This window comes from Excalfactoria chinensis, chromosome Z (assembly GCF_039878825.1).
Source record: "Excalfactoria chinensis isolate bCotChi1 chromosome Z, bCotChi1.hap2, whole genome shotgun sequence".
In the NCBI taxonomy this organism is placed as follows: Eukaryota; Metazoa; Chordata; class Aves; order Galliformes; family Phasianidae; genus Excalfactoria; species Excalfactoria chinensis.
In genome coordinates, this window is record NC_092857.1 from 55,036,779 (window position 1) to 55,049,391 (window position 12,613).

A 12,613-nucleotide genomic window follows, 5' to 3' on the forward strand; every position below is an offset into this window, starting at 1 on the left:
CACCTGGTTCTACCTGGAAGTACTTCTCCAATGTTCTTTGACAACAGAATGAATGAACAGAGCTACTTGATAATGCTGTTCATCTCTCACTTAGTGTTTGACCCTGTGTCATCCCATTTTGCATTGAATACCAAAACAGAAAAGTTTAGGTGAAGGAAAAGAGAGTTGAGTCAGAAATGTGGAACTTGTACCTCTCTTTAATTACACGTGATAGTAAGTTTTGCATCTCCAAGCAAATATGTATTTAAGCTTCACTGCCCCTGAATTTCAGAATTATCTCATTGCTGTGTCTGTTCAGCAGAAGTGATATATTCTACATATCACAGAATCACACAGAATCACAGAATTATTAAGGTTGGAAAGGACCTAAAAGATCATCCAGACCAACCATCACCAGTACTTCTCAGCTAAATCATATCCCTCAACACAACATCCAAACGTTTCTCGAACACCCCCATGGTCGGTGACTCCACCACCTCCCCAGGCAGTGCATTCCAGTTCCTGACTACCCTTTCTGAGAAGTAGTACTTCCTAATGTCCAGCCTGAATCTCCCCTGGCACAGCTTGAAAACATTCCCTCTAGTTCTATCACTGTCTACACGAGAGAAGAGGCTGACCCCTAGCTCACTACAACCTCCCTTCAGGAAGATATAGAGAGCTATAAGGTCTTCCCTGAGCCTCCTCTTCTACAGGCTGAACAATCCCAGTTCCCTCAGCCGCTCCTCATAAGGCCTGTGCTCCAGACCCCTCACCAGCTTCGTATCCCTCCTCTGAACGCATTCCAGGGCCTCAATGTCTCTCTTGCAGTGAGGGGCCAAAAACTGAACACAGTACTCAAGATGAGGCCTCACCAGTGCCGAGTACAGGGGGACAATTACCTCCCTGTTCCTGCTAGTAACACTGTTTTTGATGCAAGCCAGGATGCTTCTTGGCCACCCCGGCACACTGTTGGCTCATGTTCAGCCGTGCATCAATCAGTACCCCCAGGTCCATTTCCTCCACACAGTCCTCCAGCCACTCCGCCCCAAGCCTATAGCGCTGCCCGGGTTGTTGTGGCCGAAGTGCAGGACTCGGCATTTGGTCTTGTTGAACCTCATCCCATTGGCTTCAGCCCAGCTCTCCAGGCTGTCCAGATCCCTCTGTAGGGCCTTGCTACCCCCAGGCAGATCCACACTCCCAGCCAATTTGGTGTCATCTGCAAACTTACTGAGGGTGCACTCAATGCCCTCATCCAGGTCATCAATAAAGACATTGAAGAGGACAGGCCCCAGCACTGACCCCTGGGGAACAACACTCGTGACCGGTCGCCAGCTGGATTTAACTCCATTTACCACTATTCTCTGAGCCCGGCCCTCCAGCCAGCTCCTTACCCAACCGAGTGTACCCATCCAAGCCACGGTCTGCCAGCTTCTGCAGGAGAATACCATGGGAGACAGTGTCAAAGGCTTTGCTGAAGTCTAGGTAGACCACATCAACAGCCTTTCCCTCATCCAGCAGATGGGTCACTAGATCATAGAAGGAGATCAGGTTGGTCAAACAGGACCTGCCCTTCATGAACCCATGCTGGCTAGGCCTGATCCCCCGGCCATCCCGCACATGCTGCATGATCTCCCTCAAGACTATCTGTTCCATAACCTTCCCTGGCACTGAGGTCAGGCTAACAGGCCTGTAGTTCCCCAGATCCTCCTTACAACCTTTCTTGTAAATGGGAGTGACATTGGCAAGCCTCCAGTCTTCTGGGACCTCATCAGTCAACAAGGAGCACTGATAGATGACGGAAAGCGGCTCGGCTACCACCTCTGCCAGTTCCCTCAGCACCCTCGGGTGGATCTCATCCGGCCCCATGGACTTGTGGCAGTCCAGTTGGAGCAGTAAGTCTCTGACCGCTTCTTGCAGAATCACAGGGGGGTTAGCGTGCTCCCCAGACGAGACTACCAGGTCAGAGAGAGGAGTACCCTGAGGATAACTGGTCTGACCTTTAAAGACAGACATAAAGAAGGCATTCAGAACCTCCGCCTTTTCCTTACCTTCAGTGGTCACATTCCCAGCCTCATCCAGTGAAGAGTGGATATTCTCCTTTGTCCTCCTCTTACTGTTACTGTACTTATAAAAGAGTTTGTTATTCCTTTTCACCCCAGCGGCCAGGTTAAATTCGAGCTGGGCTTTTACCTTCCTGATTTTACCTCTACACATCCTAACGACATCCTTGAATTCATTCTCAGTTACCCATCCCTCCTTCCACAGGCGGTAGATTCTCTTTTTCTCCCGGAGCCTCAAGAATAGCTCCCTATTCATCTACGCTGGTCTTCTTCCCTGCAGGCTCATTTTGCGGCACAGGGGGACCGCCTGCTCCTGCGCCCTTAAGACTTCCTTCTTGAAGCAACCAGCTCTCTTGGACCCCTTTGTTCGCTAAGACTGAATGCCAGGGGACTCCCCCTACTAGTCTCTTGAACGAATCAAAGTCCGCCCTCCGGAAGTCCAAGGTAGCAGTTTTACTATTCCCCCTCCAAGATCCACCATGAATCAAGAAATGTATCATGTATCATATGCTGGCATATGTCCACACCATTATGCTTAGAGGCTTTTCAGCCCTTTTTCCATACTCAAGGTATTGACTGTTTTGAACAAAATGATATTTAAATGAAAGAAACATCTTTTTTGTTCTCAGATGCATTTTTTGTTGTTGTTGTTGTTGTTATTTCATTTTAGTTTTCTGTTTTGTTTTGTTTTGTTTTTTTCATTCTTTTTAAGTTCAGACATAGAAATAGTTGGGAAAATGTAATGCAATATGTAGTAATGTATGTACTACTATGTAGTAGTTTTGAAACCTTGAACTTTTTAATGTCAAACATAAGGCAGCTTAAATCCTAATACTTTTCAACAAAGAAGCAAAGTAACTTTAAAATACTTTCCCTGAACGTGTTTAATGAAAACCAGAAATTCTTTGTTCTCCTCATCCATTACTGTGGTTCTTTTAGTCTCCATCTTTTTTTTTTTTTTCTTTTTTTTTTTTCTTTTTTTTTTTTTTTTTTTTTTTTTTGTGGTTGAGCAATGATGTAAAATCTCACAATAAAATTTACTGCCTGAAACTTTGCTTATGATGAACATTGTGCATTATTTCTAATGTATCCATGGTTTAAGAAATTGTACAGCCCACTGGTAGAAAACTCAAAACTATTTAACCTTTGAAATGACCTGTAGAATTTACAGCTTAATAAAATGATTTGTTATTAATAGAATATGAGTTTTAAAAAGTCTTGTATATTGTTTCTGTTTATTTTGAGAATAAAATAAGCTGCAGGTTTGCTTTTCTGTTTTTTGGTGGTGGTGGTGGTGGTGGTGGCTGTTTTTTTTCAGTACACAAAAACACTGCTAAGGTTTACTTTATTTGGAGTCTTTCAGAGTTGTTTCAGAGGAGAACATATAACTTTTGATAAAGTTCCTTTGCAAAAACCTGTAGATAGCCCTGTTAAAGCAGGGGACTATTAGAGGTTTCCTCCAGGGAAAATATTGAACTAGAGAAGAAACAAAATGATGTGCCAAGGTTTATTTTGTTGGTATGAGGACAGAACTGAATGCAGATTTATTACTTCACTGAGCATACGTTGCATTAGAGGTCATTCTTGCAGCTGGAGAAAAAAATCCAGCTCCTGAAGGTAATTACTGCAGTGTTTCTATAAATTTTTTTGAGAAAAACACAGTTGCATTAGATGTACTTAAAATATACTAAATTGTGTACATTTATGTATATACAAATTTTTTTGACTCTGTTTTCTGTGGAGTAGGTTTCACCTTCTTTTCAAAAGAAATGTGGAAAAGAAGTTTCAGATTAAAACCTGTAGTACTTGTGATAGGAAGTAAAATCTTTCAGTTTCTATTCATGCTGTTTTAAAAAAATCAGTAATAAGGTTCAAAAATCCCTAATACCCGCAAACGATGTTGGCCAAGGTCCTTTCAAAGACTAAGTATCCTACTGCACATTTACACTGTGATTAATGTTATGAGAAAATAATACTATCTTAAAGAATCCACTTCATCTTCACTTAATTCTCTTCAAATGCAGTCATGTTCTATTATGAAATAAGTACTGCCTTGGAGACATTGTGCTTTTCATTACTGATCTTTTTTTTTCTTTATGTAAAGTCACTATTTTTATTGATGAGCTGGAAACTAAACTCAGATTTCTACTAATCAGAATCTGAGTAGGTAAAAGTTCTTAAAAAGTTTATTAAAAATACTTAATCCACCTTTATTTAAATTTACTTTCCAATTTCCTTTTTGATTCACAAAACAAACAAGAACACTCCTCATTATGTATTTCCATTTAAGCAGAAAACAGGTGCTAAATAGGAATGATCCTGCTCATTATTAACAGATCTGTCAGTTATACACCTTTTGTCAGGGCCTGCTTCATCTTGGAAAACATGGTGAGCCCTTCAGCTGGGGTTATCTTTGCAGGTCTTCTCAAATACAATGTACAAGAATTTTTTTATTTTATTTTTTTTTCCTAGGCAGATGGCAAACATTGGCTATGAGAATGCAGCTGGTGAAAGAAGACTCCAGATATCCTCCTGTGTGCCTCTTCCAGCAGAACATAAAGAGAGATCTTGTCTCTCTTGTTAAGAGAGGAATTAGAGACAGAGCACAACCTATGTGGCAACCTGAGGGTGGACAGTGGAGAAACAATTACCATGAGGTACTTATGTTGTCCCTGTGGAGCCACAAGAGACTGCAAATACAATAGCCACCTCCAGGTAAAGTAGTGCACCAAGACAAGAATGCTCAAAATCAGGTCCTGACTCCTGAAAACTGCTCCTGGGTCACAGGACTGTTGTGCACCCAGCAGCTGCAGGCAAGAGCCTGCAAAGCAGGCAACAAATCATCTATGCTTCATTTCACTTACTCTGTAGGCAGGTGGTCTAATCTGTCTAGGGGAGATGGGAAAGAGCAAGAAAGAAAGAAGGGAAATACAATATTTTCAAAAAACCACACCAAAACAAAACAAACAAACAAACAAACAAACAAACAAAAAAAACAACAAAAAACAACCCACAAATAGTACAATCATTTTCATCTGTTTGACTTTCTAGATGTGGCAAGTCTGCCTCTTATGATTAAAAGTCCATTCTTATAGAAATGCAGAACAACTTTCTTAAAATAGAATAATTTATTTATAGTCCTCACAGATGTATCTAAAATAGTTCTACTACTGCATTTTGCAACTCTAAGCATTTATTCAATAGAACCTCACTCTGATTTTAGTCAGTCTTAGCTGTGCTTTGTGTGTTGATAAAACACACAAAAAACAAAAACATAAACAACATTAATTGTTGTATTTCTCTATACTTGGAACTACAAACAAAAATATTCTGTTTGGCAAGCTGCTAGAGCAACCTTTTTCTCCACCTGGTGAAATCATTTAAGCTATTGTGTGTATTTGGGAACACTGGAATAAATCAAACTTGATTTACCATGGGCTTACACTTTTGTCACGGTTTTGCAATTTTGTAATTTTGCTATCAGTATTCCACATCATAACATCATGATAAAGCATGGATAATTTTGACGAATGTGCTGCTCACAACAGAAGACTGAATGTCCCAGAGAACATCACGGTCAGTCATATGACACGGACTCTATATAATCTCACACTTCAGTGCTGGACTCGCTCTCTTGGACCTTGCCAGCCAGGGAGGAGCCGTGTGGGAGCGTTCCAGCCATTTTGCCTAGAGTTACAGTAGGCCTCTCGGTTTCGGGACTCACTCTCTCTTATTTTACTTGATTCATTAGCCTTAATTCCAATTATATTGTATTATATTGTGTTATTCTGTATTCCGATATAGTATTTAGTAAATAAGTGTGCCTCCTTAGATCGTTGCCGCTGTATTTATTTTCCTTTTCCCTTTTTCCCTTTTCCTTTTGGGATAGCGGCCCTGCAGGCCGTCTATTCCCCTGTCATGGGTGCAGGTAGATTTTAAGTTAACCCATGACAACTTTGTAGTTGGTTGATGTCAATCGTCTTAAGCAGCAAATGAGGTTCAAGCTTCATTTAAATCCTTTCTTGTGTCTGAAGCTATTCAATAGATTGTTTCCCTCCCTTTCAGATACTCTGGGTATTGTATTATAGAGTCAGACTCCAGCAACATCCCTTTATTCAGTGAGTCCTCTTCCACCTGGGCCTCTTTTTCAGGAGCTTTTTATGAGTGTTATAGCTTTGAGATTTCCCTCTCTTCTATATCTGTGTAGCTGGTTTGATATGAGAAAAGGGGAGAAATGTAGGGAGTGTGATCATCTAATCCTTGTTTCCATAGCAAATCTGTCTAAAAATAGCCCTAAGTTTGGCATCCACCTACCTCTAAATTTCAACTCTTGCAAAAGACTACCAAGTAGAAGTGGGCAGATACCAACTTCAGTGTTAGGTTCCCAAATGCTAAACAGCAGAACTGGTATGCACTGTGACCTCATGCCCAAAAAGGTGCCTAATTTTGTCACCTTCAGCAAGTTTGTGAATGATACCAAGCTGAGTGTTGCAGGTAGCACAATAGAAGGGAAAGAAGCCTTTTAGAAGGACCTGAAAAGTCCTGAGAATTGGACCCATATGAACCTAATGAAGCTCAGCAGGCCAGATGGAGTTGCACCTGGGTTGAGGCAATCCCAAACATAAGTACATAGTGGGTGATGAAAAGACTGAGAGAAGCCCTGCAGAGAAGTGCTTACTGATACTGCTGGATGAAAAAAAGACATGATATGTTAGTGTAAAACTGTAGCTCAGAAAGCCAATTTTATTCCAGGTTTTGTCAAAAAACATGAGTAGATGGTTGAAGGAGCTGATTCTTCTCTTTTATTCCACGATTGTGAGTGAAAATGTGTGTTCAGTCCTGAGGCCCCAGCACAAGAAAGATGTGGGCCTATTATAGTGAACCCAGAGGAGGGCCACAAATATGATCAGAGAACTGGAGCACTTCTTCAAAGAAAGCCTGGAAGAGCTGGAGTGCTTTATTCTGGAGAAGAAAAGTCTCCAGGGAGATCTTATTGCAGCCTTTCATTTCTAACAGGGAGCTCATAAGAATAAATTGGGAGAAATCTGAGCTCACAGTGATAAAATGAAAAGTAGTGGTTTAAGGCTGAAAGAAGGTACATTTAGAATAGAAGTAAGTAAGAAAGTCTTCACTATGAGAGTAGTGGGACAATAGGAAAATTGCTGAGGGAAGCTATGGGTGCCATATTCTAGGAAGTATTCAAGGCCACACATGATGGATCTTTGTGGAGCCTGATCTAGAGCTAGAACATCACCCTCTTCTCTGGGCTGAAAAGTCAAGGGACCATAGCTTTATTTCTAAAAGTCTTGCCTTCTAAACTCCTCACCATCTTCACAGTCCTCCTTTGAATGCTTTCTAGTAACTTTAAGTCCTTTTTATATTATGGCAACCAAACCTGCATTCACTACTTTAGGTGAGACCACACACACCTTTCCTTGCCCTGTGGCAGTGCTGGGTCTGATGAAGCCCAAGATATGTACTTTGGGCTGCCGGAACACACTGCTAGCTTAGATTCAGCTTGTCATCAGGCAGAACTCCCAGATTCATTTCCATGGAGCTACTCTCTATCGTTTCTTCTCTTGCTCAAAAAGTAATGCTTCCTATTTACTGCAATAGGTACAAAAGAGCACAGGAGCATTATTTGGTAGAGCAAATTCTCAGCTACAAAACACTATTTCTCAACCACTGTTAGCTATGCATTTTCACCAGCAGTAAACAAGAGCCCACGTATCGCACTTGTAAAAACTTGAACCAGCAGAGGTAACCCACTGTCATTGTTGCCACTGTTGAAATGCACTGCACATCTCCTTACTGTGCTCACATCCACTCTTTGGTCACAAATGCTGATGAATGTAGTTGGATGCCATTTTTTCTGCATGGAGGAATTCAGTGACACACATTTGCTTCATATGCAATTCCGTGTCAGACACCATTCTGTCAGACTGCCTTTCTGTTTTCACCTACCACATAGCAACAAAGTGCATCAGTGGGAATGTTCAGCCTCTACTCTCATACCACCAACACTTGCTTCTGATATCATGGGCTAACATATTAAAATAGGAGGAATGTTCTGAGCCTGTACTCCAACAGCTCACCCATTGCACTATGCTTTTTTAGCTCTGTGATGAACATTTTGTCCAGAGGGACACTCTGACAAATTTTCAAAAATACTGAGTTCCAAACACTTTACATCAGCTGACTTCCCTTGGTCACATGGGTGGGTAATTTTGTAATAAAGAAAAAATTTGGTTAACAGGACTTAATCGTTGTGAAACCATGTTGGCTATGACCATTTACTGTTTTGTTTTTATTAATTATTATTCAGTAACTTCCAGAACAATCTCCATCATCTTACCAGATATCAAAAAGACACAGTCAGGCCTATAATTACCAGAGTTTTCTTTCTTATTTTTTATTATTTGTCAGCTTCTGTTTGTCTAGGACCTCTCTAGATTATCTGAGTGTACTGAAAAACAGCATCCATCTTGCATCTACAATCAAATATCTACATTTTCACACAAAATTTGAATGGATGGCATATTCATTTGTAGAATGGTGACTTCTTTTTCCTATCTTGTTTATCTCATTCTAACCAGAGTCCTGTCACTGGAAATAAGTTTCCTTTACAGGCCAAAATCCTTTCCTCACTCTGTGCATTCTCCCATGATCATCCCAGGAGCATGACTAAACTGTATCAGAAAATTTAATATATGAAATAGTTTGTAACAGTCAATTTAAAAGGAATGTAAACCAATCTTACTTTTGAATGGAAAGAAGATTGAATATTATTCATTGTCTTCACTCAAGAGTGAATAAACAGAGTTGTTAGTTCTACAGCCCTTAGAAGTAACACTTCTGACAGGCTATCTTTTTGTAGGAGGATGTTACACATGTTCATATTTAATTTAATATTGCTTTAGAAATCAATAGCAACCTTATGAAAATGTGATATCATAGAATCATAGAGTCATAGAATCATGGAATAATTTGGGTTGGAGGGAACCTCAAAGGTCACCTTGTTCCAACATGTCTGCTGCTGGAACAATATTCTGGCAGATCAGACTGCACAGTGTCTCTTCTGATCTGGCCTTGAATGCCTCCAGGAATGGGATATTCACAGCTTCTTTGGGAAGCCTGTGTCAGTGCCTTTCCAATCCCTGAGCAAAAAGTTCTAACATCTAATATATATCTCCTTTAAATTTAAAACCATTTTCCTTGTCCTGTCAATGGCTGACCCCACAGAAAGTTGTTCTCCCTTCTGTTTTTAAGTACTTTTTTAAGTACTCTTTTGAAGTACTGGAAGGCTGTAAAGAAGTCTCCCCAGAGCCTTCTCTTCTCTAGGCTGAATAAGACAAGTTCCTCAGCCTGTCTTCAAAAGAGAGGTTCTCCAGCCCTTCAACCATCCCTGTGGACCTTCTCTGGACTCACACCAAAAGCTGCACAAACTTCTTGTGCTAGGAGCCTCAGGCCTGGTTGCAGTATTCAAGGTAGGACTTCATGAGGGCAGAGCAGAGCGGAGCAATCATCTCTCTTGCTGTCACGATTTTATGGCTTTTGTTATCGGTATTCCACATGATACCGTCATATAGTGCTCTGGGAGTTTAAGAGTCAGTGCTCCAGTTCTGTGGGCTGTCAATGATTCCCAGGCATACCTGTCTCAGAACAGAAGATCTACTACATATTCTGGAAGACCGTTCACTGTTCTGTTTATTTTTTTTTTCTATTTAGAGGAAAAGATAAAACTGTTTACATCTCATGAGGTGTCCTTTTCCTTTTTCCCTTTGTTTGTCTCTGCAGCATGTGTGCTCCCTAGTCAGCTTGCCTTCAGCATTAGAGTAAGGCCTTCAGTTTTTGGACACTCTCTCTCTCATCTCCCTACCCTTTTTCCCTTCCCATTTGTCGGGGGCTGCGGGGGGGCATGGGCCTAGTGTCCCCCTTCCCCCTGTCACAGACATAGATTGATCTAGATAACTCCATGACAGTTTTTTGGTGGAGAATATGGGCAGAAGCATAAGATTTTAACGTTAGTTAAAAGAAAAGAAAAGGGAAAGGGGTAAGGAGATGGGAGCTGGGCTCAAGGAAACAAACAGAGCACCAGCAATGATCTAAGGAGGAAAATTTATTTTATTAACCATGATATCGGAATGCAAGATAACACAGTATAATACAATCTAAATGAAATTGAGGCTAATAAATCAAGTAAAATAAGAAAAAGAGAGAGGTATTCTAAAGACTGAGTAGCCTACTTTGAAATGGAAGGTGCCACGGCTTGGAAGCACACCCATACCTGCTGCCAGGCAGTGAGAGAGTGTCACTTTCATGATGTATTTCTCTCTCTGACTGTGAGGTCCTCTGGGACGTGTAGTTCTTCTCTGTGCTCCATGTGTTGTTATGATGTGGAATATCAATAGCAAAAATTACAAAACCATGACAACACTGTTGAGCGTCAGTTCCAGACTTGCTTTACTTCTGGTTAGTTTATTAATTTGCTGGACCAGGAAGTGTCCTCAATGGGGACATTCCCCTTCCAGGGGTCTACTGGATTGCTTTCAGCCCATTCTCATTGCACATGTGGTTGGCTGAAAGTCCCCATCAGGATGAGAGCCTATGAGTGTAATGTATCTTGTAGCTGAAGAAAGAAGGCCTCTTCAACAGGCTCACTTTGAACAGGAAGTCTATAGTAAACTCCTACTATCAGGAGTCATTTACTGGTCTGGTACCTATTGTTAGTCCACAAGCTCTGAAGATGATCATGGCTGTTTTAAAAGCAGGTCTTCACAGTCTATCCACTTCTTGATGTAGATGGCTACTCATCTGCCAATCTTGCCCTTGAGGCTTGTAGCCTTGAACAGAGCATTCCAGTTTTCAGCAAGCCACCCCAAAGAAATTATCTGGGTGGCAAATGGGTGTCTCATTGCCTCTGAGCAAGAAACCCCTAATTATTAACATCCTTCATCTTTATTTGGTGACACTGGTTCTGATTTGGTCCTTGGTTGGACCAACCTAACACTGTTCTTTCCTGAGTCTGAAATGTTAGTCATGTCCCCTCCTCTTTTCAATGGCCAAGCCTCATATGTGTTGCTTGAGGTCACTTCAGGGGCAAGAGTGATAATTCTTCTGCTCCAGGCAGAGAGGAGGGTTTAGTTTCCCTCTGTCTCCTCAAGGCTAGAAGCTAGCTTAGCTACTTCCCCTTGCAGGGATTAAGATATAGCTGTTGGTATGTCTTTGTCATTGCTCAATACCATGCATAGTCTGGTGATTTACTCAGGAAGTCTGGCCAGTTCTTGAAAATTTCACTGAGCTGGGCATGGTTGCATACATGACAACCTTCCTGTTCGCAGGCTCTTGGAGGATGTCTAGATTCTGGAGTTCCACACAGCTGAAGGTCTGGACAGCTCTGCTGCTCCTTAGAAGCTCTGTCTGGATTCATGTGTAAACTCAGATTAGTGGTGGCCACTCAGTCTGGGTTTCCATCTCAGACCAAATACCATGGCATGTGGTCACTGTGTTTGTCTCAGTACCTGCAGCTCCCTACTGCTCCCAGAAAAGGAGAGAGCAGACTGCCAAGCATGATGTGCCGCATCACGTCCTAGTGATCCTCCATGCCTTTTTTGCCTGTCCTGATCACCACACTACTGGTTGCTTGCCTTTCTTAGGAGCTGCCTTTGTATATGTGAGGATGTTTATACCACTGCTTCTAGCCCTGTCCATGCTTCCTCAGCTTCTGTCACAAGGGCTGAGTGCTCCTGGCAGCTCTGGGTGGGAACCTCCTTACTCTGGAGTCTCCTTGATTTCAAGACCACTCCCAGCACACTGCAATCCCTCACTTCTGCAGAATACATCTGCACTGGAGCTTATCACTTCAGAAAATTAAAGTCTTTGAATTATTTGCTAGTGTCTGTCATGGTTAAAACAAACTCCAAATGTAATGTCAATATTTTTTTTGACCTTTGTAGTGATGAATATTATTAGTTTCAGTTATTTTAGTAATCAAGAATATTTAATTGCTCTTAACAGCTAAAGCCATAATGGATCATTTGATTAATTTTAATGGCTTATTTTTGTAATGGGTCACTGTTCTAAATCCATTTACCACTTTGCTGAGCCTGGGAAATCTGCATTAGTATAGAAAACTACAGTCTTTAAAAATTTACGTTTATTCCAAAAGTGAAAACTAGGAGGGAGTGTGCTGCTAATGAACTACAAGGTCTTGTATTAGTATGTTGTGTAAGCAATTGTGTAGCAGATCATGTGTTATAGAGGAAAATTTAAAATAGAGTGCAAGAGAAATAGTAGCGGTGGAAAGGTAATGTCAGCACTGTGGTGTGACAATGTCACTTTTCAATCTCTTTTTGTACATTCATTGAGCACACATGACTTCTTTCTATAATGGAAGTTGCTCATTTATTTTTATAGTGTCTTTGCTGTGACAATATGCTTTTTACAGATGTCTAAAACTAAAATAAAGCAAAAATAAACAAAAAATCAAAATGAAAACAATCTTTTCTTGAAAAATAATTTGATTGATTTATGTTCCCTATACTTTTAGTTGTTTCACGTCTTGAGGGTTGTAC